We start from the raw sequence: 26244 nt of genomic DNA, 5'->3' as shown, positions 1-26244 counted from the left end.
GAATGTGACGATGCCTGAGGAGAAGAAAGCAGCTCTTAAAAGAAATACGATTTTTAGACCAAATCATAATCATGTATCCCATCCTGCAAAGCTTCAGGCACTTGGCTAAAAAGCAAAGTGCAGACCTTGCATCTGTGAGAAAACAAAGGGAGCCAACATCCCACAGGAAATAATACGACTCTCATCAGGCAAAGTGATTGGGAATATTGCAGAGACAATAGAAGTGTGAAGCAGACACATTGAAGACCAATTGTCAGAAACAGATAACAAAACTTCCCAAGGCATAATCAAAGACTCAGGACCTGGATACAGACTAATCCCGTTATGTTAATTGCTGGAGCTTTGTTCAGATAATTAGGTAACCTTCGTGATTGGCTTATACAGGATGATGTGGAGATGCCGGTGATGGACTGGGGTTGACAATTGTAAACAATTTTACAACACCAAGTTATAGTCCAGCAATTTTATTTTAAATTCACAAGCTTTCGGAGGCTTCCTCCTTCCTCAGGTGAACGATGTCGAAATGATGAGACATCTTTGGACTCTAAGGGAATCAAGGGATATGGGGATCGGGCAGGAAAGTGGAGTTGAGGTTGAAGATCAGCCATGATCTTATTGAATGGCGGAGCAGGCTTGAGGGGCCGAATGGCCTACTCCTGCTCCTATTTCTTATGTTTCTTAAATGTCTGCATCCAAACAATCCAAATACACAGAAAGATAAGTGCATGTCCCTCCATCATAAGCTAGATAGAATTGACAACAGTGAACTCCATAGAATAGGTTCGGACAAACAGTTAACACTATAGAATGGATATCCGGAAGATGTCTGGAACAACGGACATCCTCAGGGGAAGATGTCCAGGACAGATGATATCATGGGACTAATGTCGTTAAGCTACTAGAAGCGACTATGCTTCAGAAAGATATATAAACTGAGGCACTGTCCCACTACAAGTCAGAAGCAGTTTCTCGGGAAGGACAGAGGTCCACACCGTCTATGAAGCACGTCTGATCATCCTGAAATTTCCTAGGGACAGGTTGTACCAGCCTTGCTTATTTGATATAACTGTATTAGAACGTTGTTATATAAATACTTGTTATTTGTTATAACCACATTAGAACATTGTTCTTGTGTCCATAATAAAGCTTGCATGTTCGGTCATACTCAGGCCCGAATCATCATGGCAGTTATTATTAAGAAGGATTAACAACCCTTGGTAGCATTAATTTTTTTTTATATTCATTCATGGGATGTGGACGTCGCTGGCAAGGCCAGCATTTATTGCCCATCCCTAATTGCCCTTGAGAAGGTGGTGGTGAGCCGCCTTCTTGAACCGCTGCAGTCCACGCGGTGAAGGTTCTCCCACAGTGCTGTTAGATAGGGAGTTCCAGGATTTTGACAATGACGGAACGGCGATATATTTCCAAGTCTGGACGGTGTGTGACTTGGAGGGGAACGTGCAGGTGGTGGTGTTCCCAGCCCTTCCAGGTGCTAGAAGTCGTGGGTTTGGGAGGTGCAGTCGAAGAAGCCTTGGCTGTATTTCTGGCATCCCTGGGTGGGTTGGAGTTTAAATGATTGTAATATGTGAGACTTATTATAAGACGACTCCTTGGTAAATTAGACATCTGAGAGGAGCGTACGGTTGAAACTGAAAATCAGTAACTGATTCCTCGGTAGATATATATATATCTCTTTACGGAAACCATGGCAAAGATGCAAGATGGTTTGGTGTCAACACTTCAGAAATATGACGACGGTAAATTAAGGTTATGTGGAACCCTGGTAAAAGTTATTGATAATACAGACTTGGAGGTCCTGGTATGGACCCTCACTAAGGAAAGGAAACTTAAGAAAGGTAGTTGGAAAGCTGTACTTTTACTGTGGTAAACTCTACAGAGAAGCAAGTTAAAGTCAGAATCAAGTAAACATGAAGTAGATGCAGAAAAAAGTCGGAAATTACGAGCCGACAAAACATTGTGTTGGGAGACTCTCACGGCCTCAGTATCCTGGTTGCAGACAGATAGTAGCTACAAGGCACGAAAAATGGGAGAATATCAAGTGATGGAGAAAAACAGAGCTAGTGGAGAAACTCATGTTAAAATTGGAGGAATTAGGGTCCGCACTGCGAGGGCTGCTTAGTCAGAATCAACAAGATCAGCATAAGGCTGCTAAATAGGGCAATCACGAGCAATGTCAAAAAGAGATCAGTGAATTAAAAGAGCAATTGAAACAACATAAGGGTATAATGTTTGCAATAACCAAAAGGCAAATAAGTACTGATAATAGTGGGAGTGGGACCCCTTGGAGGAGATACACTATAAGGATTTGGTTGAGACAGCTTATGAGTATGAAAACAAACAGGGGAAAGAAAGAGAGAGGGAGCTGCATTACGAAGTCCTAAGGCTAGTATGATGCTAATAAAGGGACTGATGCTGACAGGGGAGCCCGTAGGGGAAACGACCATCCTGTTAAAGTAAAATTTAAGCTGTTGGGTGAAAGGCAAAGATGACCCTAAAATTAGGCGACTAGTGTGTGCGTGGCTGCGGTCGCTGCCTCGAGACCACACTGAGATGCGCCTTGCACGAACCATAATTAAAAGCTTAAGCATAACATATGATGATTAACAAGTTAGTATATTGCTAAACAAAATGGACTCTGTGGAACAAAATGGACTCTCTGAAAAGACATTAAAATGTGCTGATTTAGACAAAGGCATTCCACAAACTGATACAAAAACCAGACTGCCTTAAGTTGATAACAGTTGTTTTAATGTGATTGGAGGTCAATTGTTGCTGTCGGGGCCTAATTGGCTAATGTGTAACTAACCAAGGCTGATGATGTACTAACTGCTAAATGTCTGTACTTGTCATGTATAAAAGAAGCTCAGCGACCATTTTAAAATTGAGAAGGTGACTACGTGCACTGCAGAGTGCCAAGCGCTTCTCCCAAAGCTTTGTTCAATAAACTGCATGTTGAATCTTTAAGTCTGACTCCGAGTGGTGATTTCCCACAACAATCCCATACGATAGCCGGCAGCTAAAAGAGATGGCGCATGACATCCTGATAATAAAGATCCCAGAGGACCCCGGTAGCAGCCTGGCTATGGTCGAGCAAGCCTCCGATCTACACTAATGCGATAACAAGGAAAGGGTAAAGTTATTACTTCACGTATGTCACCCTGTGGTATATAAGGCACAACCACGCTACCAGGCGACTTTAAAAATGGGGACGGTACTTGGGAGGAAGCTAGAGGGATGGTATGGAAAGCCATGAGGCACGGACCAGATTCAAACCCAACAGCCTTTAAAGGGTTACTAGAATGTAGACAGGAAAATAACAAAAACCCACAGGCTTTTGCAGACAGGTTATGGAACCATTATAAAGGTGCCTTCCCAGCAGAAGATCGTAATGGTATGGACCGCCCAGGTAGAAGGCAGTGGATCCAGTATCTCCGAGGGGCATTAAATGATAAATATGAGACCATTAATGACATATATGATTCCATGGGTAGCAATCCATAATGAGGTATGGGTAGTGGGGTGGATGAACCGCAAATGGGAACATTATATGGCACGGGCAGCCAAGATACATGCAGTACAACCCCAGAGAGGCCCAATGGCCCCACTGGAGGAACGAGGGAAGATCCCAGTACCGTCCTGCCCCATCGATCCCAAACAGAGACCGGTCGGGACCAGAGTGTTGGTATTGCGGCCAGGCAGATCATTTTTCCCGGCAATGTCCTAAAAAATTACAGGTGTAGCTTGCCCAAACGGAAATAGTAAGGAAGGGGAATCAGAGATAGAACGCTTGTGGAACAACTGGAAAGGAATATGGGTAATTCTGGAAAAGGGGGCTGGATAGATGGCACCCAACCGTTCAATACGGATGATCACGGCCAGCATACAAGTTGACAATCCCCAGCCTCGCCGGTAGAGGGATCCATTGGTTGAATACATACGAATCGCCACGGTAGACCCCATGTAGACACATGGGTAGGAGGATGTTCCAGAATATTACTAGTCGACTCCGGGGCATCTCACACGTGTCGGTGGAGAGACTTACCACAACAGTTTGGTTTTAAGGGATTTATAGAATTAGAAGGATTTGGAGGAGGCGGAGAGAAAGGGGAAATAGTGGAAACTGGCCTAACCGTGGCAAATATGACATAATATGGTACACACTAGAATGCAAGGAGAAACAGAGGACGGTATATTGGGAGTGGACTGGCTAGGTAGCCATGGCATTGTGGCGGATATGGTTAACTGCTGTCTGTGGCAGGTGGAAAAAGGCACAAAACAAGCAGGAATAGTTATCAAACACGAGGGGAAATCTGGTCTGTGGGGTCAAAACGAATGTACGACCTGGGATGCCTTTTACGAAATGAGTGGGTGGACGTTGAGACTATATTGAGGAATGCGGGTTGCTGGGCTACACATAAGAACGAGTGCAGTAGGGAGGATCGCGAGGTCCAGATATCAGGGCCTGATGCCCTGCGACCAGCTTGGCAATACCACTTCCCAAGGAAGGCGGAAGGGCCAGTGATGACCGTAGTGCACTCCCTAGTTGATTAAGGCAAAACGGCCAGTACTCTTAATTCCCTAATCTGGCCAGTCAGGAAACCTAACAGTTCATGGCGGTCCACCATAGATTACAGGGAGGTTCCTACCCCATTACGTATGGAAATTGTCCGGTGGACTCATATGACCAGCGGACATCAGAATGGAGTTGACCTGATTCAGAGGCTACTCCAGAATATTTGGTGGCCTACAATGGGTGACGTTGTTCGGGAAGTGGTAAACCAATGTATCACTTATGCCCAATATGACCCCAGTCCAAAAATTTAAATTTTGCCAGGACGTGTTAAAGCCACATCAGGGCCATGGAAATTTGATAGAAATGTTCAAAATCATGACGTGTTTAGATAAAGTAAATAAAGAGAAACTGTTCCCATTGGCGGAAGGGACGAGAACCAGAGGACACAGATTTAAGGTGATTGGCAAAAGAACCAAAGGCGACGTGAGGAAAAACATTTTCACGCAGCGAGTAGTCATGATCTGGAATGCGCTGCCTGAAAGGGTGGTGGATGCTGATTTAATTGTGGCTTTCAAAAAGAAATTGGATAAAGACTTGAAGAGAAAAAATTTGCAGGGCTGCGGGGAAAGAGCAGGGGAATAGGACTAACTGGATTGCTCTTACAAAGAGCTGGCACAGGCTCGATGGGCCGAATGGCCTCCTTCTGTGCTGTAACGATTCTATGATTCTAAATGCCTACAGATTGACTAATTGGGGCCTTACCTCGCACTGCGTGAAGAAAGCAAAATGCCCTGGTCGTGATAGACTGTTTCTCGAAATGGGTACAGGCCTTCCAAATGGTAAGAAACACTGCCTATCAAACAGCAAAGGTCCTGATTGAACATGTATTCACCTGGAGATTGCCAGATACTAATGAATTGGATAGAGGAATGCATTTCACTGGAGAAATTATTGCAAGAAACACTGCGATTATTAGGAATCCAACAGTGATTTCACATTCCATATAATCCTCAAGTGGCAGGAATAGTGGAACAAATGAATCGAACGATAAAGAAAAGATTAGCCAAGTCCCTCTCCGATTAAGGAAAACAATGAGATAGCTTGCTACCCCTCCTTCTAATGACCATTCGAGACACCCCTTCTAAAACAGTGTATAGTCTGTTTGAAATAATGACCGGTAGAAAGATGCTCCTCCCTGAAGTGTAGATGGCAGGTCATTTATCAAAAATGGGTGTAAAAATGGACACCCTGATGCAGCAGTTACAACAGCACTTACAAGTGCAACTATCAGCAGCCCGAAATATTGGACACGCCCAAGTAGGCCCACTGGACCAGACTCAGACTACCTCAGAAGGGTATGTATGAGACAGGCAACCAAGTGATGCTCCGCCTTAACAGATATGAGGAAAAATGGAAACCAAAATTTGAAGGCCCGTATTCCATTATCAACAAATTAAGTCCACAAATATACAAAATACACTGTCAAGGACCTACCCGTCGATCCTAAGATCGCTGGGTTCATTCAAATCAGCTAAAACGGTACAACGGACCCAAACTTAAGGGTAATGTGGCCAGCATGAAACTCATAACAATACAGAGTGCGGATGACTGGTGGCCAAACCCCGATCTTATGAACATAACAAACATGGAGCTTCGAGCTTGACCGAGCATGAAGCCACAGTGGCTTGCCTAAGACGAATACATCCGTAACGTGACACCCCCTCAAAGGAAATGAAGAAGGAAGGTTGGGGAGTGTCAATTAGTCCGCGATTCAGTAAACAGTAAGTTTGCTGATGGCTTAACATCAAGAATGCTACAAACGTTTAAAAAGCTTCAGCATTTCTTTCGCTTAAAAGCCTCTTTTTAAAAAAATATGTCTGTGAGATGTTTTCGGTGTCCGTTCCACCTTCTTTTTGGTGTTGGCTCCACCTTCTTTTCTTTCCGCAGAGCGCTCCCAAGAAGTGCGCCAAGAAAACAGGGAATAAAGCGCCAGCAAAGGATGGCAAGAAACGGATAAGGCTGACGAAGGAGGGTTACTCCATCCATGTCTACAAAGCGATGAAGCAGATTCCCCTTGACACCAGCATCTCCTCCAAGGCCATGAGCATCATGAACTCCTTTGTGAATGATATATATGAGTGCATCGCGAGTGAGGCTTCCCGCCCCAGCCCATAACAACAAACACCGCACCATCAGGTCCCAGGAGATCCCAGACTGCCGTGAACCTGCTCTTGCCCGGGGGAGCTGGCCAAGCATGGGCCAAGTCAGAAGGGACAAAGGAGGTGACCAAATACACCAGCTCCAAGTAAAACTCCACAGTGAACTGAAAAAAACAAACCCATGATCAATACCACAACAGATCAGCTAGTTCAATGTCTAAAATGCTTCCAAAACATTCCTCCTTCAATGGTCTGTACCTCTTCGCTACCTGGGATTTGAGTTCTGCTCTGTACCCAGAGTTTTGATCCTTAAACTGGAACAAGAAAAAATGAATCCACCGTTAGTAAAATACATCAAACTGTAATTCTTGCTCCTAAATTAAGGTGAGGAATTGTTACTTTTCTAGAATTTTCCCTCTTTTTGCTTTACCTCCGTCAAGTAATTAATCTTTCTACCGAAGTGCAAGGTGATATCTGTTCTTTACAGCTGTAGATATTCTTCCTCTGATAATTTTTACCAAAAATACAAAACATTGAAATCCTACAGCTCAACGTTTACATTGTGATTTATCAGCTGAACGGATTCATGATATTTCTATATGGATAGATTTGCTTTAACTAATAACATTTTGACATCAATAGTCAATCTTAATGATTTATGAGATTTTGGACTCCAATTATATAAAGCATGCCTCATTTCATGAGTTGAATACATAATAAGGACTCCCATCTAAAAGTACCATATCGGCATGGAGGAATCAATTACCACTTTTTTTGGGGATTTGAAAAAAAAATCAACCTGAGGTTTTAAGGAGCATTTTTCACCACAGTACTCATTATATAACTGCTGGATGGATGCAGATTATAGATTGGCGTCTAAAACCTTTTCTATTGGTGTTTTTTCTTTTCACAATTCACTTCATTAAGTAAACAAAACAAGTAGAAAAAAATGTCTTAAGTAATTATTTTATTTTCTTCCCATCTACATGCCTTCTCTCCGTGTAAGGCAAAATCCACATCAAAATAGTGCATTCAGTGATCTCCTGCCATGCCCTAACAATGCAACTCAGGGGTGAAAGAGTGGCCCCAAGTTAACTAATTATTCCAGTTAACTTCTCTGGTTTTCGATCCCTCTGACCATAGATCAATCTGAATACAAGTCAGAAATAAGTATCATTCCCAAAAGGAAAACAGTGAGCTGTGGGATTTGCAGCATACAAAAATATTTGATAATCCCAAGTTTAATTGGCGATCTAGAATTTTGTGTCATTTTTGCATGTACAAAAATCAGCAAAGGAACGTTACATATATCGATTTCATGCCCAGCTGTGCAGACACAATGCAAAACAATGTCCCAACCATTCAGCTCCAAGTGAGGGTGTACCAGAATACTAAATAAGATTTCCCTGTATTTTTGCCACAGTTGAGGACTATCCTGACTCTTTTTCTCCCAAACACATTGCAAATTTTAGCCAAAATCAGTTAATGTTATATTGATTAACTCCTTTCAAAAATGAGCTGCAAGGATACCTTGTTAGGAAGAGAGTTGAACATTATTAGGGTAAATATAAATAGAAATTATTAAATATATGATAGTTCTTGAACTGCTTCAACCATGGAAATATCATTCAATGGAAATAAACTTGTCAAGGATTGATATAGAAGGTCGTACGCTGTAATAGATACTTGGAAGCTTTGATCAATTATATTTGGGGGGCAGAGAGAAACTTTGCAGTACCTTCCCTCAAGGAATTAAGTAAGCTGGGTACAGCTCACACAAAGTGAATTGCACATGATCTATGGAAGAAACATCTAAATGGCCTTTCTCATTCATGCATTCTTCTGCCAGCAGATTCATATTGCCTATAACTCAAATTAATAGCCTAGATTCATTTTTTTGGACAGGGGCCAATGTTTTGGATACAAAATTATTAGCTGTTTTTCAAAACTGCTACACATTAACTTTTGTCATTGAAAGTTCTTCATGATGAGAAAGAGACAGATGACAGAATTCTTTTACAAAATAATGATTGCTGTTACTTTTTAAAAAAATTCATTCTTGGGATGTGGATGTCACTGGCAAGGCAGGCATTTATTGCCCATCTCTAGCTGTCCTTGTAAAATTGAATGGTTGCTAGGCCACTTCAGAGGGCAGTTAAGAGTCAACTAGGTTGGTGTGGGAATGCAGTCACATATGAACCAGACTGGGTAAGGTTGACAGGTTTCCTGCCTTAAAGGACATCAGTTAAACAGTTGGGTTTTTACAACAATCCGTGATTTGGAACCAATATGATGATTGCCTCAATCCGGCGTGGACACGATGGGCCGAATGACCTCCTTCTGTGCCGTAAATTTTCTATGATTCTATGGGGAGAAAAAAGAAAAATTGCCCCTGGCAATCAAAAGATTATGATTATATTGCTTGAAAACATTTTAGATGCATTTGAATAAACTTTACATACACAGATTTCCCTACAATGTCATTTTTCCAAAATGTGTGGAACAATTAAGACTGCAGGATACCTTAAAGGGGCAGGAAGACTCCACTACAGAATGAACCTTAAGATGAGTGAGAAGAAACTGTAAGTAGTTAGCAACAGAGTACAATTTAGAATGAAAACAAAATTACAGTTGCTTACATTAGTTACTTTTGTTTTCGATTGTTCATTGATGGCTCCAATAACTATCTGCACTGGGGACCGAAGATTAAAGTATTATGTTCAAAAGTACAACACCAACCTTGCCTCCGAAATGTTTCAGAATGACAGCTTACCAGAGTACTTTGAAGGGCATATTTGGTGGGAGGGGGGAAAGGTTTGTGCGGATGAAGCTGATGGAAAATACAATGCTCCGGAATGGAACATTTCTCCAGTTTGCAACAAATGATTGGTTGTAGCACATGAGGCAGTCAATGGTCATGCAATTTAGAACTTCCATTTCTTTAAAAGGATGCATTTTAAATCAGATTTAGTTCCAACAACATACTTTTATCCAAATGCTCAACGCAGTTAATTCAAAATTAACTTGCAGTTATAACTGTAACTCAGTTGACAGGTGGAGGGTAAAAGATGAAAATGATGGTAAGAAAAGCTCAGCCAATTAGACAGTAACAAGCCGCACCTATTGGTGTAGAAGCTAAAGTGGTGGCTTAAATGAAAGTCTGACTTTGTGTCTATGATTGTTATAGTTTACTCGGCAACATAATGGATTATTGTAGTTAACCAGACAACATAATGATATATTATCTTGATTTAATTGCACGTGGATAAGTCAAACAAGACTCCTGTTGTGTATACCAGAAGTCAGCTTCCAAGCAAGCAATTGTAAAAGCCCTATTTGTGCTCCTACTTGGAACATCTCCAGCATAGTTTACTCCAAGTTTCCGCCAGGACAAGGATCTAATTTGTTCTACTTCTATCATAGTCAATGTAGGACAGTCTGAAAACAAAAGGATCACTGTAATTGCATTCTTGTCAGTGCAGAAAGACATGGGGCTGGATTTTGTTCTGAAAATAACGGTGAGCCTAATAGCGCTCACTGTTATTTCTGTGCAAATGGTAGAACAACTTCTGGCGATCCCGCAGTTAAACGCGGAAATCCGGAAGTTGCTGTACCAGATGCCCTGCTCCTCCGTAAGCTTTGCGGGAAGGAGATCTCATTGGCTGACTCACCGTTCAGTTGAATGGAACAGAGTGAAGTTCCTACACTGCCGTGATGGATATGAAATAATCTTGCCAAAATAAGGTACATCAAGTTTTTTTAAGTCTAAACACCCTGTTAACGACCTGGTTAGGCTTAATGACTGCTAAACAACCTCTCTGGCACTGAAAATTTACTTTTACAAATGTGGAGTTTAATTTTTAATTTTTATTTTTTTACTTTTTATTTCTGTCTCTTTTATCTCTGTATCTCTCAATTCAATATTTCTTACCCTCTCTTTACTTCGCTTTCTGTACCTGATCTGACATTGAATTTACTATTCTAACTTATACTTCCCAGTTCTGACTCTGTGTGCTTCAATCTGATTGCTTAAAGGGATAGATAGTTGCTTGTCCTGTACACACAGGTCCCAGATGCCCGGGAGAGGGTGCCACGCTGGACTGAGGGCCCCATGAGAGGAACTTGCCTTGCAAAATCCCATGAAAAGTCTATGGGCAAGAGTAAGTCTACTGAACGGCAGGCGCCATTTATTCAGCATTCACCGGCTCATGATTTCGAAGCAGTACTGGAACCAAACAGATAGCTATTCATACACAAGTAGGTACTTTACTGGAGGATTGTTGCAGCAGCATCCCATTGTAAAGCTAATACTGCATTCAGGGTGAATTTAATGCCATTTTTATACCATAATAACATTTCTCACAGGGTTTAGATTGGACAATGAGGCCAAATGATGAATTAATCTGAATTTGCTTATTTGAAATATATTTATTAAAGCCTACATTTGGCTCTAACTGAGACTATTTCGGGGTGCATTCACAGTGTAATTAACACTGCGGTCATAGTGTAAATGCAGCTTGAATTCTAAAACGGGACCTAAACTGACAATGCAGTGAAGAGGACTGAGACGCCTCACTCCATTTCACTTTGAAGACAGTTCTGGCCTTGACACCTGATTTACATTTGACAAATTTATCATTGGTGTGATGCCAAAATTGCTTCATATTGAACTTGTCACATGAATGCAACATTAAATTCAGAGGCAAGGAAGTAGAGGGGCAGGATATTCCAAAATTGTCATTTAAAAAGTAAATTAGTACACAATTCAAGATGGCAGAACTTCTTAACCGAGCTCCTCATTGCAGGTTCACAAGCAGTTTCATGTACGTTAAGGAGTATGAATAATTAGCCGAACTATTTTGACTCACCTGCTGCAGAATATATTGCCACTATGATGTTACCAACTCCCTTCCAATTCATGTGGCACGAATTCGATGGAGCAATCCACCATGAGGCCACATATTTCCTTCCGCCTCGCTGCTAGTATACAGAGATGGGACAGATGTTTTCTCACAACGAGGATACATACCCCCTTACTCATAAGAGTTCCTGAGATCAGAAACTACTTAGCGACCATGGGCAAGATTTCTTCTGTATTTGATAAGTGACAAAAACATAAACCCATCTATTAAGTGAAAATTTTTCCTCCATGATATAACCCCACAGGGCTGCAGATACATTTGTTATTCTGAAAACAGCACTTTTCTTTTTTAAGATGCCATTATCTTTCTCATTACAGCTTCAGTCACAAATTCACCTAATTTGGGTTCAGTGCTTGTCAGCACTCCCAGCTCTGCAGAGACTTAGCGTAATGGGTTAGCACACTTTCTCATTTATTTTTCACATATGGATTTGAATGCAGCCCAGATTCCTGGTATGAATTTTTTTCTTTCTGCCGGTTGTAAGGCTGGGAATTAGGTTTGGGTGGTTTCAAAGCAGTTCCTAATGAGCATGACCCCACAGCATAAAACTGTCCCAAGTTGACATTGATTAGTACTAAGCTGGCAATTTCATTCAGTAAGGCCATAGAATTAGCTGGTATGGGAAATGGAAATATAGCACCAAAGAGCACTCTTTTGAGAAGGGGCAAAAGCACATTGCTAGAGTGGTATAAAGGATGCTTTGCTCTGTCTTGTTGGAGCACTCAATGCTGACACTGGGTACAAAAAGGGAAAGACATCTATTCCCCAGCATTAACATCCTTTATCTTAATGAGCTTAAAAATAGATATTGGAAAATGTGAGGTTATGCACTTTGGCAGGAAAAATCAGAGAGCAAGTTATTATCTTAATGGCGAGAAACTGGAAAGTACTGCAGTACAAAGGGATCTGGGGGTCCCAGTGCAAGAAAATCAAAAAGTTAGTATGCAGGTGCAGCAGGTGATCAAGAAGGCCAATGGAATGTTGGCTTTTATTGCTAGGGGGATAGAATATAAAAACAGGGAGGTATTGCTGCAGTTATATAAGGTATTGGTGAGACCGCACCTGGAATACTGCATACAGTTTTGGTGTCCATACTTAAGAAAAGACATACTTGCTCTCGAGGCAGTACAAAGAAGGTTCACTCGGTTAATCCCGGGGATGAGGGGGCGGACATATGAGGAGAGGTTGAGTAGATTGGGACTCTACTCATTGGAGTTCAGAAGAATGAGAGGCGATCGTATTGAAACATATAAGATTGTGAAGGGGCTTGATCGGGTGGATGCAGTAAGGATGTTCCCAAGGATGGGTGAAACTAGAACTGGGGGGCATAATCTTAGAATAAGGGGCTGCTCTTTCAAAACTGAGATGAGGAGAAACTTCTTCACTCAGAGGGTAGTAGGTCTGTGGAATTTGCTGCCCCAGGAAGCTGTGGAAGCTACATCATTAAATAAATTTAAAACAGAAATATTCAGTTTCCTAGAAGTAAAGGGAATTAGGGGTTACGGGGAGCGGGCAGGAAATTGGACATGAATTTAGATTTGAGGTTAGGATCAGATCAGCCATGATCTTATTGAATGGCGGAGCAGGCTCGAGGGGCCGATTGGCCTACTCCTGCTCCTATTTCTTATGTTCTTATATTAAAACAACATTTTTAAACTGTACTTCGAGGAATTCCCATATTTTACAAAAATTCTGGGACATGTATGAACATGGGCTAAGTCTTCCATTTCCACTTCAATCCATAGGTTTTTGCCTTCAACACAAATTGGGCATAAAGTGGGAAATTTCTTGAAGTTGCTCCCATTCCACTGGCGTTATTTCACCAGAAATGTGGCATAAACACCATTTATGCACGTGAAGGAGGTTTCCACCGCACTTCCAGCAAAATTACGGTGGCGAAATTAAGCTGTGAGGAAATTCCCAGCCTATGTATTTTTGTTAATGATATAAAATGATCCTCCGAAAATGTCATCAGAGAATCAAAACAAACACCTGCTAATCAGTCATTGTGACTCATGGTGTAAATGTCTCTTGCGTCGTATAAATGATGCTGGCAAAGACTTTGGTGATGACATCGGCTCTCTACCTGTTGATTCATAGTACTTTTAGAAAAATACAGGTGTACTTTACCTTTCAGGAACTGAGGAAGCCATTCAACCTCCTAAAACCCAATGTTTCAGTTTCCTTAAAGTGCTTTTCAGTTTATTTTTGGAGCAACAAAGGAAAATCAGAAATATTAAACTGGTTTGAGGTCAGAGCTTTTATGTTCCTGGATTATGTCTTTCCTCCCATATTTGCATTTTTTTTTGTTTCTGCAAGGCAGGCAAATTCTACATAGAGTTGAAATTGTGCTTTCATTGCATCAATCTGGTTGGATTCAAGAGGTGAAAGTCAAATGTCTAACCCTTAGGAGCAACTAGATACTTTTAATATATTCATTGGTTTGTGATGTAGAAAGGAGCAATACTTTATTACAAATTTTGATCTGTTTGTAATTAGAATAATAATTTGACTTTTATACCTACTTTGAACAATTCTTAAAGCAGTTACCAAAAGTATCCAGATTGTTTGGAATTAATATTATTGCTGCGTCTTTATGGACTGTACTTTGAATGTGCATTCTTAAGAATATAACATCCTCAATCTGAAATCAGTTCTGAGAATTGAACCATTATTCCAAACTTGAATAAGTTGTTACACCTAATGTAATAAATAATTAATGCATTTATTATTCTTTTTGTAAACTTTCCCCCTTTTAATTATTCCTTCCTAAACACCTTATATACTTGAACAATCCTTCCTGACCAGGACTTGCCAGGTCTTGCCAGGGAGAGACACTGCTCTCCTTTACCATCAATATCACTCCGTGGAGGCTATTTTAAACTAACCTGCCCATCGGGAAACTGACGAGATTGGGTGCAATGCTGCTTTTACACCCCACTTGATTTTACTCTCCATTGAAGTCAGTGTGGGGTAATATTGGGCAGGATGAACAACCAGCGTTCCAACAGGTTCTGTGGGTTTCACAGCAGGCAAAAATTACCCCATGTTCTGTGGCACTGCAAGTAGGTCGATTGCTTCTGGTTTTCCCGCTGTTGAAGTGCCTCTGAAATGTTAAGCCATGCAGCCCATGTTATTCCGGAGACAGGGAAAAAGGAGGATGAGGTGTAAAGACTCCAAAGATGTCACCAACGATTTTTTAAAAATCAACCATTTATTGAACTATGTACCTCTGCGCTGTGTGAAAATGTAGCTAGCAGTATTGTCCCTCCATCTACTTCAATCCATAAAATCCAGCACTCCCTAAATAGTGACTCACCTACAAAAAATGTCTTCCCAGCAGGAAACCTTTACATTTTTCATCCCATTAAGTAACAGTACTAATAATAGTAAGGAGTAATAGTAATAACACAATCTGTGCTCACAATGCAGGATAATAGCAGTGATAACAGGACAAGATAAAAATAATAACAGGGGCTAATAGTAATTATGGTGTTGGATAAAGACCATAATTAGAGTATTGAGAAACACCCTTACTTTAGATTTTAGAATAATTTGATAATTACATTACTTTAGCCAATGGCAAAAGTGCATTAGGAGGCAAAGTAAAGCATTTGCCTTCTAGATCTTCTTAAGGGGTTGTTTAAGAAGACCAATTAATACCAAATTAGGATTGTGCTAAATGTGCATAGTACTGAATAAAAGATAAAAGTGGCATTAAGATCAAAAATTCAGGGGCTTCAAAGCTTCTGATATACTCTTTGACATTTTCGGACTGAGAGATGAAGGTTAAGCACCAAAATAGTTTGTATCACATGCCAGTCCAGACTTGTTTCTACACAGAGCCCAAATTAGAATGACAGCTTTGCAATCTGTCATCCTGATTTCTTTATCAGTATGATGGGCTGAAGGCGATAGTGTGAGAGGGAGAAAGCTGTCAGTTCTCATTGCTGCAAAGCTACTCATCCTGAACATATAAACCATTCGTTCTGAAGAATAGATGTTAGAGAAGCTTCTACTGCAGCATCTCACTGGTGTGCCACCCAATGATAAGAGCAATTAGTATCGCTCAAAGTGCCATCAAAGGAAATCATGGTTGCTTTTGACCCTACCAAATACAGTGCTGCAAAAATGGGATGGAAGTTTATGCAAATTAATTCATAAATATTTCCAATTTGCATCCCCAAATAAAATGGATTTTCAGCATTACAGTGATACAATTCCCCTTAACATCTGCTTTAATGTTGATGTGGAATGTCAAAACAAAGTTTACATTAGTGCTGACTATGGCAGTGATGTTGTAGTTAATTCCTAGAAGTTAACACTTCCCTTTCCAAGATGAAGCATTATTTGCCTATTTATGGTCTGCTGTGGTGATACACTGCACATTATGTTTGACGTGCTAATGGAAGATGATCTGTAATTTACATTGTTATTAAACATTAAAAGGATGGGTGAAATTCCTCAGTGCACATACAGCACATTAAATAGGAATGAATTCTCTCATGCAATTTTTTTAGTGCACCTGTAGGAATACACAACTTTGCTCTTTACATTTTTTGGAAGCTCGGGTCCGTTAAGGTGTGCTAAAGATAATGCACAACTGAGCGCCATTCCTAAAGCTGCTAAATTACTTAAACAGGCACCTAGCAAGTATAAATAATGTTCTATGGGCCAACGCAGCTGTTGAGTATGCAATACTGGGAGAGATGGAGGCAATCTTCAGATAGTGGAAACCACGATTCACAAACAGTAATCCTGAGGTTACAGTCGCTTATATGAGGGCAAGGAGAACGTAAACCCACTAATAATCAGAGGGTGAGACAGGTGTGAGAGGCCAACACCCTGGCCAAGAACATGGGCTTATGTACCAGGAAGAATGCCAAGATGAAAAATGAAGATAACCATGAATAAATAAAGCATGATATGTTTGGGAAGCCTTAGATGCCAATCAAAATAAGTTAGAGGTGTCAAACCAAGCATGCTTGAGGACATTACGGTACATTTATAATGCAGCTACCAGTTTGAGACAGGTATCAGAGTCAGTCAGGCAGTACTTTGTTTATTTTTCCTGGCTCTGTGTATGTGTGCTTATTTGTATGCATGGAACTCCTCTTCTAGAATTTAACTTCAAAATGTTTAGAGAGTGCCTGCATTCTCTGAGCATTGACATCAACTCCAGGTATTTAGAAGAGGAACTGACTAGAGCAATGGGTTAGACACTAAGCTTTCACCAATGGGACCTAGGCTTAAATCTAGTCCAGAATGATAAGATGAAAGTCTCTTCAGTCTGTTGGCTACAATGGCCCTACTGAAATTGAGTCTCAATTCAGTGGTTATGGGCCTATAGCACAAAATTGTCCCTCATTGAGCACTTATTGGCAATCTCACTCAAAGAGGTGTGAGAAATGGAAAAAGAAATGTCACACTGATGCAATAAAGGGTTGAGGGTGGAGCTGAGGCATATTGTTGGGAAGGGTACAGGGAGTTTGTCTCTGATTCTGGCTGTACTATACCTGACCTGGAGTGACTGAAGCTGACACTGGGAAGCTGAAATGGGAAGAGTTCCATTTCCCATCCTTAATTTCCCTTGCCTTAATGAGCATAAAAATGTAATGAAAACACGTTCCAGAAGATTTTTCAGCCTCTCTAGCATTTATTAAACTAGATGTGGTACTGCATTGGAGTGTGTCAAACCCAAGCAGTGTATGATGCTCCTCTCCATACTTAATGCAAATTGATTCAGAAACCAACTGTATTTACAACACAAAAGGAATAAATGAAGATAGTTGAGGACTCATGAAGCAGATCAAATAAAGGTCTTGTAGAAGAATCCAGCGAAGAAAGATTGAAGACTGACTATAATTTTTCACATATAGAGCTGCCAATCGCAGTGCACTCAAGTCGAACCTCAAACATTCTGTAGGCAAGGTACATTGCAAGTTATTCATACAGTCATAAAATAGCTGCTTATTCAAAAAAGCTGCCATACAAACAGAAGATACCAACCGCAAAGGTTAGAAGGTTAAACCTGTTCAGAAAATGCAGGTCGTTGTCCCATTGTTGGGAGGTTGTAATTCCAGTGTGACAAGTTTACATAGGCAGTTTCCATTATTAATGTGGACATAGGAAATTTTAATAAAAATTGAAAAATGAGCACTGAATGTATGATTTGAAAATGGAAACTGAATTATGTCTCTGTGCCCTAGTCCAATTATGCTCTTCTCCCAACCCTGCTTCACTTAAAAACTACACTTGGCCTTCACTCCCATGTGCAATGCCACAGGAGATGGAATAGTACCAGTAATATAGCACAGAAGCAGTGACTAACAAACAGCTACACAGAAATTACATTTAGCATTAAAGATCCACTTGAGGGACAGTGCCCTTCATACAGTAGATGGGCGCTAAACATCTAGGGTGTAATTTTATCTTTTGCCGATAGTGTAAAACAGCCAATATTAGATCGGCCGCCCATTATACACCTCTCCCGATTATCGTTTTCATTGAAATCAATAGAAACAAACATTGGGAGAGGTGTATAACAGGCAGCCAATCCAAATACTGGTTGTTTTACACTATCGGCAAAAATTAAATTGTCCCTCCTAGGTGCTCTGAACACATTAGGAGACATAGCCCTTGTTATAATTTTTATCAAGGCCTTAATGAGCCTAGTGCACAACAGATATGTATCTATATCAGCATCACAGGTGCTCTTTCTTAGCTGGGTTCTTCTACAAGACCCTTATTTGATCTGCTTCATGAGTCCTCAACTATCTTCATTTATTCCTTTTGTGTTGTAAATACAGTTGGTTTCTGAATCAATTTGCATTAAGTATGGAGAGGAGCGTCTTACACTGCTTGGGTTTGACACACTCAAATGCAGTATCACATCTAGTTTAATAAATGCTAGAGAGGCTGAAAAATCTTCCAGAACATGTTTTCATTACATTTTAATGCTCATCAAGGCAAGGGATATTAAGGATGGGAAATGGAACTCTTCCCATTTCAGCTTCCCAGTGTCAGCTTCAATCACTCCAGGTCAGGTATAGCACAGCCAAATAAAGAGACAAATCCAATCTGGCCAATTACCACCCTATCAGTCTACTCTCAATCATCAGCAAAGTGATGGAAGGTGTCGTCGACAGTGCTATCAAGCGGCACTCACTCACCAATAACCTGCTCACTGATGCTCAGTTTGGGTTCCGCCAGGACCACTCAGCTCCAGACCTCATTACAGCCTTGGTCCAAATATGGACAAAAGAGCTAAATTCCAGAGGTGAGGTGAGAGTGACTGCCCTTGATATCAAGGCAGCATTTGACCGAATGTGGAACCAAGGGGCCCTAGTAAAATAGAAGTCAATGGGAATCAGGGGGAAAATTCTCCAGTGGCTGGAGTCATACCTAGCATGAAGGAAGATGGGGTAGTGGTTGTTGGAGGCCAATCATCTCAGTCCCAGGACATTGCTGCAGGAGTTCCTCACGGCAGTGTCCTAGGCCCAACCATCTTCAGCTGCTTCATCAATGACCTTCCCTCCATCATAAAGTCAGAAACGGGGATGTTCGCTGATGATTGCACAGTGTTCAGATAATGAAGCAGTCCGTGCCCGCGTATAGCAAGACCTGGACAACATCCAGGCTTGGGCTGATAAGTGGCAAGTAACATTCGCGCCAAACAAGTGCCAGTCAATGACCATCTCCAACAAGAGAGAATCTAACCACCTCCCCTTGACATTCAACGGCATTACCATCACCGAATCCCCCACCATCAACATCCTGGGGGTCACCATTGACCAGAAACTTAACTGGACCAGCCTCATAAATACTGTGGCTACAAGAGCAGGTCAGAAGCTGGATATTCTGCGGTGAGTGGCTCACCTCCTAACTCCCCAAAGCCTTTCCACCATCTACAAGGCACAAGTCAGGAGTGTGATGGAATACTCTCCACTTGCCTGGATAAGTGCAGCTCCAACAACACTTAAGAAGCTCAACACCATCCAGGACAAAGTAGCCCGCTTGATTGGCACCCCATCCTCCACCCTAAATATTCACTCCCTTCACCACCGGCACACCGTGGCTGCAGTGTGTACCATCTACAGGATGCACTGCAGCAACTTGCCAAGGCTTCTTCGACAGCATCTCCCAGACCCGCGACCTCTACCACCTAGAAGAACAAGGGCAGACACCGAGCAGGCACATGGGAACAACATCACCCACATTCTCCTCCAAGTCACACAACATCCCGACTTGGAAATATATCGCCGTTCCTTCATCGTCGCTGGGTCAAAATCCTGTAACTCCCTACCTAACAGCACTGTGGGAGAACCTTCACCACACGGACTGCAGCGACTCACCACTACCTTCTCAAGGGCAATTAGGGATGGGCAATAAATGCTGTCCTTGCCAGCGACGCCCACATCCCATGAACGAATGAAAAAAAACTGCCTCCACACTTCCCAACAATATGTCTCTGTTCATGGGGATTTTTGAACAGGCCTCAGCACTAGATGATACAGGAAGCTGGCACCTGGTGGGGACAGGAGGGGACTTTCCAAGTTCACACTGCTGGCAGGGAGCCTCATCTGGTGGCAGTACAAACCTGGAAAGCCAGCCCTCCAATGCACAGCAGCATCACGAGATCTAAAGCTCACATTTACTGGTCTCTTATTGCACAAAATTAGTACTGACTCGTTCTGTTGTATAAGCCTTTGAAAGAGTGTGTTCTAATTCAAAAGTTCATTCAGAACACTGCTATGCTGTTGGCTTCCAACACACAAATGTTGGATAATTTGACTTTTCACAACATGCGAGACTGTCCTAAGCTTTCCATGTGCTCATGACTCACTTTTTCAATCTTTAAATTGCTCATTTAACTCATTGTAACAACAACAATAATATCCTCTTTACAATCTCAAGGCAAGATTTCTGCCATGTTGTATGAGTTACATTACATGGTCATCAAATGTCGTCAGTGTTGGATGTATACCGTTCAAAGCTTAATTTTTCAATTACAAAAGCATGTTTTTTTAACATGCCCTTTCCTGGGTATTAAGTTATGAAAATTTGCAAAGAAATGAGAGTGTTGACCGTACCAATTTGTGTAATATTTCTTCATGATCAGTATTTTTACAATAAAATATTTTATTGCAGTAATCTATTTGTTAATATTTTCACTGCTAATTCAATCCCAAGTGCAGCAAGGTCAATCCAGCTGATTCTGAATTTTTGAAACTCATGTGTAACTGGGTAATTCAGTTTGTGGTAATGTCAGTGGAATTCAATGAACATGTTTTACAACGCTCGAGTGCACAATGAACTACCCAATTATTTTTCATATTTCTACACTGGTGATATCACCAGTTTACATGAAACTTAAAATATGGTTTAGAAAACTCAAAAGATTTATTTTTTGTGCTTCAAACGCAATCAACATATGCTGCTCTTTTAAATAATATTTTAACCTGCACCACATGGGCTAACAAAACACACTATCATTTTAAGAGTAAGGACCCTGAATTTCCATGAGGTTCTTCCAATCTCCCGCCATAACTTCGGCGTGAGACCAGCAGAGACACTGGAGGAATGATGCAAACGGCCATTTATACCATTTCTCCGGGAGTTCTGCTGATCTCCCACTGGAGAAACCCCTGCTGAAATTTTAGGTGAGGTAATCTAAACTTAGAATCAACTTATTCTTGTTTAAAATCTGAGAATTGCCCCAGGATATGTTGGTGATTGTGATATAAGTGCATGAAAATGTTTGCTTTAGCAGTAAACTGGTAGGCAAAGCCATAGATCTATTTGTTACAGTGCTGATTTTCTGCTACTATAATTAGTGTAAAACGGACACAAGGGTAAATTTTGGGGTCGCAGGCCCCAAGGACAAAGATGTCCCTGGGGTTAGGTCCATTACATTTATAAATGAGGGGCCTAATGCCTGTTTTAGGCCCCCTGGCAGAATTTGTTTTGGGATGTGTACAGTTCTGGTCACCCTATTATAGAAAGGATATTATTAAACTAGAAAGAGTGCAGAAAAGATTTACTAGGATGCTACCGGGACTTGATGGTTTGACTTACAGGGAGAGGTTAGACAGACTGGGACTTTATTCCCTGGAGAGTAGGAGGTTAAGGGGTGATCTTATAGAAGTCTATAAAATAATGAGGGGCATAGATAAGGTCGATAGTCAAAATCTTTTCCCAAAGGTAGGGGAGTCTATAACGAGGGGGCACAGATTTAAGGTGAGAGGGGAGAGATACAAAAGGATCCAGAGGGGCAATTTTTTCACTCAAAGGGTGGTGAGTGTCTGGAACGAGCTGCCAGAGGCAGTAGTAGAGGCGGGTACAATTTTGTCTTTTAAAAAGCATTTGGACAGTTACATGGGGAAGATGGGTATCGAGGGATATGGGCCAAGTGCAGGCAATTGGGACTAGCTTAGTGGTATAAACTGGGCGACATGGACATGTTGGGCCGAAGGGCCTGTTTCCATGTTGTAACTTCTATGATTCTATGAGCGGAGCAGGAGATGGGTCTATGGCTATTGCAACCGCCAACAAAGGGTAGGTTATTGTATTTTTGTTTACTTTAACAAATCACTCCTGTGGACCCAGGAGGAGCAGTATTGCTATTGGACCTCTTTCCCCCCAACCCACATTGCTGCTCCACCCTTCCAGTACTTACCTTAGTAATTCAAAAAGCTGCAATGGCCGCGACAGGTTTCAGCAACTCGCTGAACTTATTGAAATGAGGCTCAATTTCAGCTTACGCAGATGCCTACAAACTAGTGTGCGAGCCCATAGTGTCTTTCTTAAGTGATCTCAGTTATACTGCTACCCCTAAAAGGTGCTCCCCCCTGTAGCTTCAGCATAGGGGCAGAAAGGCTGCCGTGGCTCAGACGAGGGCTCCTGAGATGCTCGTGGTCGACGACTTCTATGACTTCTAGCATATGCAAAATAGGGTCCTAATTGTCTGTTTGAGGCTCCCGGTGCAAAATTAAGCTACATCATTAAATAAATTTAAAACAGAAATAGACAGTTTCCTAGAAGTAAAGGGAATTAGGGGTTACGGGGAGCGGGCAGGAAATTGGATATGAATTTAGATTTGAGGTTAGGATCAGATCAGCCATGATCTTATTGAATGGCGGAGCAGGCTTGAGGGGCCGATTGGCCTACTCCTGCTCCTATTTCTTATGTTCTTATGTTCTTACGCCCTGAACACAGCCTGCGCCGAACTGGGTGAGTTCAGGAAAACCAAGTCTACATGAAGCCTAACTTGCGGTCCTTAAAAGAACTGCTGCAGGCTGCCACCAAAAATGTAAGTTTGTAAATAAATATTAACCTGACTGAGGCCCAGGAGGGGCAAGAGTGCTCCATGGGACACACCATTTCCAACCCTTCTCCGACCTAAGCAACCCCCTTTATGCCCCAACCCTTCATTTCCTGTCCATCAACCAGCTTTCTATCCATGCTGCTACGTTTCATCTTATATTATACTCTCGTAGAAGCATTTCACAACCAATGAATCACTTTTGAAGTGCAATCACTGCCACAAAGACAAACAATGGTAGCCAATTGCAGTAAGTTAGATGAATGACTGGATAATCTGTGTTTTTTTTGTTGGTTGTGTTGGCCAGAATGCCAGGAGAACTCCCTCCTTTTTTTTCCAATTACAGCCTACTCTTGAAAAACTAAAGTAGCTTTTGTGCCCTTAAAAAATTGAATTATTGGACTAGTTTGAATTAAACAACACAGCAAAATGGGACTTTGAATTAGGAGGAGCAAACTGTAGTGCCATGGGATCTTTTACCTGCACAGGCCTCCATGTAACATCTCAACTGAAGGATGGCACTTTCAACAATGCAGCACTCCCTCAATACAGCACTGAAGTGTCATTTTAGATTAAGTACTCAAGTCCTGGTGTGAGACTTGAATCCACAATCTTCTGACTCAGAGATAAGAATGGTATCAACTGAACCACTTATGTATAACAAGCTGAATTTAATTTACACTTCATCTGTCATTTGGACTACATATCATAGAATCATAGAAAAGTTACAGCATGGAAGGAGGCCATTCAGCCCATCGAGTCCGCACCAGCTCAATGCAAAAGCAATCCAGCTAGTCCCAATCCCCTGCCCTATCCCCCCCCATATCGATGAGAATAGTTTTCATGATCCTGCAAGAACCCAGACAATTTCTCCCCTTTTATCCTGAAGGGAATGGTCAATGCTGGAGTATGGTTCCATGAGCACTGGCAAACCTGCACCACCTAACTGAAGTAATTATTCATGTGTGAACACACAGTATTTGGTTGGGAGATCTGACCCCTGGTTGTGAACTGTTTTACCACGTAGTCTAAGCTAACCATCCCATTTCCATTTCTGGTGGAGGAGTAAAATTGTCATACACACATAAGTGGTTGATGCTCTAATTTACTGTAATGCTAACTTGACCAGGCTGTTGAGGAGTTTGCAGTTTCTGGATCTGCTTTGATTTAGTTCTCTTATGCTGCTCATGGTTAGTCACTTCATTCAGTCTTTCTCATACCTCCCACTTTACCAGATGAACATTGGAAAGAACTAACAGTGAGCATTAGTGAGTGTAATGAGTTGAGTATATGGAGTACTGGACATAGTGTTGGGAGGTTATTCAACATTGCAAGGTATTAGGCAAACATGATCCTGTCCTCACCAGATATGCTTACTTTTCTGTAGGGATCGTGGTATATCAATCAGGAACTGGAACCCCTGGTGATTTTTGCCCCCCATTAGCCTATGGACCCTGATGTCCATTGTTAGAGCACCCACGGCTGTGGTGGTTGAGAGCAACTAACTCAGGTTTAATCTCTGGTGATTCTAACATCTTCCTGGTCGGTATGGTTTCTGAGCACATCAGGCCAGTCAGACCATTTTATAAAAAGATAGTCTTTAAAATGGGTTTTAGAATGGCTACAACATGCCAACAAGAAGAAAAGAATTGGCAAGGCTTATGTTCAACAACCCACTGTAAGCTCCATATACTAAAATGTCTCAACTAAACAAACACCTTCAACCATGTAAATAGTAAAAGGGTAGTCAAAGGAAAATTGGGCCAATTAGGGACCAAAAAGGAGATCTTCTTGTGGAGGCAGAGGGCATGGCTGAGTTACTAAACTTACAAAAGCAAGGAAGTCATGATGAACCTTTACAAAACACTGGTTCGACCACAACTGGAGTAGTGGAAAAACTTTAGGAAAGATGTGAAGGCCTTAGAGATTGTGCAGAAAAGATTTACTAGAATGATTCCAAGGATGAGGGATTTTATTTACGTGGATAAAATGGAGAAGCTGAGGTTGTTCTCCTTGGAACAGAGAACATTGAGAGGAGATTTGATAGAGGTATTTAAAATCATGAAGGGTCCAGGCAGAATAGATAGAGAGAAACTGTTCCCATTGGCGGAAGGATCAAGAACTAGAGGACATAGATTTAAGGGGCTTGATATTGCCAGGGCTGCGGGTTTGCGGCGGGGGGTCTATTGGGTGCGTGGGTAACGCGCCCGGCGAAATCAGTCTGCCCCGCGCGCGATCGCAGGCTAATTGGATCCACTTACCTGGTCTTCCGGGATCCCTGCTGCTGAGCTGCGCGTCGGGCGGACTGCGCATGCGCAGTAAGGTCTGTCAGCTGGAGGAGCTCTATTTAAAGGGGCAGTCCTCCACTGACTGATGCTGCAACAAATAGGAAAAATTACAGCATGGAGCAGCCCAGGGGGAAGGCTGCTCCCAGTTTAATGATGCCTCACTCCAGGTATCATTAGATGGGGTGAGGAGGAGGGGAGGACAGAGATCTTCCCCCCGGCGGGCAGGAGGAAGCGGCCTGCCTCTGCCACCAGGAAGGTCTGGCTCGAGGTGGCAGAGGAGGTTACCTGCACCACCAACATATCGCCCACCTGCATACAGTGCAAGAGGTGCTGCAATGACCTAAGTAGGTCAGCCAAAGTGAGTACACTTACTCATTCCCCTACACTTCGTCTGCCACATCACCGCCCCCACCCCACATCTCCTTCTGCACTGCCAACACTACTCTATCACATCACTCCTCATCTTACCTGCATTTACTCACCTCGCCAGTACTCATCCCACCACTACCACTCAACCCAATCCTCATACAATCTCATGGCTCTATCTCATACTCACCCTCTCATGTATCTCTTTCACGGTCAGCCTCACTCAACTTGCCACTACCTGTGCTGCAGCCACAGGGCATGCATCACATATGTGCAGTAGGAAGCATAAGGCAAACGTGTTGTGAGCATGAAGGGGATGCACAAGGGTATTTGAGGGTTTGTCATGGTTTTTACTTATATTTAATTGCTGACCAACTCACATCACATATTATATTGGCACCACTACTGCCACGTCTTTGCGAATCTTGTCTGGTTTGTGCAATAATGCCCTTTCCTGAGGATCACAATGAAGACCCACAACTGATGCCACCCATTGTGTCACTGCAATGTGGGTGTAGGTGTATTTACAGGGCTCTTTTGTGCAGACGACTGAGAGGCATCGGCGATGTCCTCGGTTGCACCCTGGAAGGATGCGGAGGAGAAGTTGTTGAGGGCAGTGGTGACTTTGACAGCAACAGGTAAGAAGTTGGTG

The 26244-nt window shown here is 42.0% G+C and overlaps 1 long non-coding RNA gene and 1 pseudogene across 1 annotated transcript in view; one reads left to right on the top strand and one right to left on the bottom strand.

Annotated features, from left to right (window-relative positions):
• Positions 1-4677: 4677 nt before the first annotated feature.
• Positions 4678-6843, top strand: LOC137341453 (histone H2B type 1-P-like; annotated as a pseudogene).
• An 831-nt stretch (positions 6844-7674) lies between these two features.
• Positions 7675-26244, bottom strand: part of LOC137341395 (uncharacterized) — a 118541-nt gene continuing 99971 nt past the window's right edge. Inside the window, exon 4 of the long non-coding RNA XR_010967024.1 lies at positions 7675-9057. This is a non-coding gene — a long non-coding RNA (uncharacterized lncRNA). The remainder of the gene's footprint in view (positions 9058-26244) is intronic.

The sequence above is a fragment of the Heptranchias perlo genome, chromosome 23 (genome assembly GCF_035084215.1).
Source record: "Heptranchias perlo isolate sHepPer1 chromosome 23, sHepPer1.hap1, whole genome shotgun sequence".
NCBI lineage: Eukaryota > Metazoa > Chordata > Chondrichthyes > Hexanchiformes > Hexanchidae > Heptranchias > Heptranchias perlo.
This window is presented reverse-complemented; position numbering and strand designations above follow the sequence as displayed.